This window comes from Halyomorpha halys, unplaced genomic scaffold (genome assembly GCF_000696795.3).
Source record: "Halyomorpha halys isolate HHAL.00 unplaced genomic scaffold, Hhal_1.1 Scaffold245.1, whole genome shotgun sequence".
NCBI lineage: Eukaryota > Metazoa > Arthropoda > Insecta > Hemiptera > Pentatomidae > Halyomorpha > Halyomorpha halys.
In genome coordinates, this window is record NW_027106223.1 from 221298 (window position 1) to 223250 (window position 1953).

Below are 1953 nucleotides of genomic sequence, written 5' to 3' on the forward strand. Positions count from 1 at the left end.
CAGGTCGAAACGTCGGCATAAAATAAATAAATATGGTTTTGTTTATTTATGTTGTTCTTTGCTGACCGCACCCCCCGACAAACTTCTCCAATCATTAATCTACGGTCAACTATCTACACCTCATTATACATAATTAATATTCATTTACAAAATGTAGTTAGAAAAGATTCGATGCTGATACCACCCATCGCTCTCTACATACATCCTTCCAATGATACTCCTCCAAACCTACTTCTACTAAATAAGTTTTAACGCAATCCTCCCATCTACGTTTCGGTCTACCTCTGGAACGTTTACCCGACGGTCCAGTGTTTATTAACATTTTAGGGATCCACTCTGCTTCAGGGAATTCATGAAATTTCAGAAGCTATAAAGGATTGAAAAAACTCATACAAAATAAATATACTTATCTCCTCTATATCAAATAGCATTAAGCATTTAGATTTCTGATCTTCTACTGTTATACCTGATGAAGGCTAGACTCTGGCTGAAACATTGGTACTATTAAATAAGTTCTTCTAACTTATATGTGTTATTTACTCACAGCACACCCAACCATCTTCTCCTCATGTATATATAGGGTTAACTATCTTCTTATAATTATTATTATTAGTTATTCATAAAATTCTTTAATATTTTTAATGAGGGTTAGATAGTTGATCATAGATTAATAAGTTATATTGGACTGTCCCTCCTTGGGGGTCTTGGTCTGGCCAGGAAGGATTTTATTTTTGTGTTATGATCTAATCCCTATAAGTTTCAGTATGATAATTTAAGATAAGTAAGGCTACCACTCAGGATGGAAGTGGCAGGTTTCAGGGCGCTTTTTTAAATATATGGAATATATAGTAATGGAAAACCTTGTGAAAAATTTCGAGTTTTCGACGGCAATACATCTTCTGTGTCCAAAAAAACCTTATCTTGCAAAATGGTTTCTGTGTCTGTTTGCGAACATCCTAGCTCAAAAAAAAAAAAAGAAAAGTACGGAACTGAAATTAGATATTTAAGGTGTGTGTATACCTGGGAGTGACAGCAAATATTTTGCTGAAATCGACCTTACCAAAAGTGGTCTTTCATAAAATTGATTTTTCAATTTTTTTTTTTTTTTTTTATTTTCTCCAAAACAGCTCAAACGATTTCGATTAAACTCAATGTATCAATGAGCAATTAAGATATATCTGTCACCCCAATGAATATGTGGTTAAGTCGAATTTTGGTCAAAATAAGTTAAGTGGTCTAAGAGAATCACAGAGGCAACATCTTCATTGTGCATAAGTGTCTAAGTCAGTCAACGTTTTAAAACAGAGTTATTGGTCAAGTCTGTTGTCAACGGTCGGTGAACAATTAGTTAACTCTATTATCTAATTAGTGATAAGACATATCAAATTGGTGTAAAACAAGTAACAAGTTACCAACGTTTTGGTAGTATTGACGAAATTTCGATGATTTACCACAAACACCTGATTTTACATAAATGTTCAAACTTTAAAAGTTGTCCCCTGAAAAGTAAGGAATTTTGACTTAACCACATATTCACTGGGGTTACAGATATTTACTGTCAGATAGATTTTAACCTCATTTAAATAGACTAACTGGACATAAATCCCGAATATTCAAAAAAATTCTTCTAAAATAGCTTTAATTTGGTTTATTTGAAAAAAATAAACAGTTATTATTGTTGCAAATCGTGTACAATATATAAATGAAAAATATTAAAGAAGTGGAGGTGGTCTAGAGAGGTGCAGTCAGTACAAAAACACAAATAGACTAAATATTATTTAATGATTGGAGAAGTTTGTCGGGGGTTGCGGTCAGCAAAGAACAACATAAATAAACAAAACCATATTTATTTATTTTTTTATGCCGACGTTTCGACCTGATTTTCAGGTCTTCATCAGGGCTATAGAACAAAAGAGGAAAACCTCCCCCGAGCATTTGTGAGGCCCGTTAGCC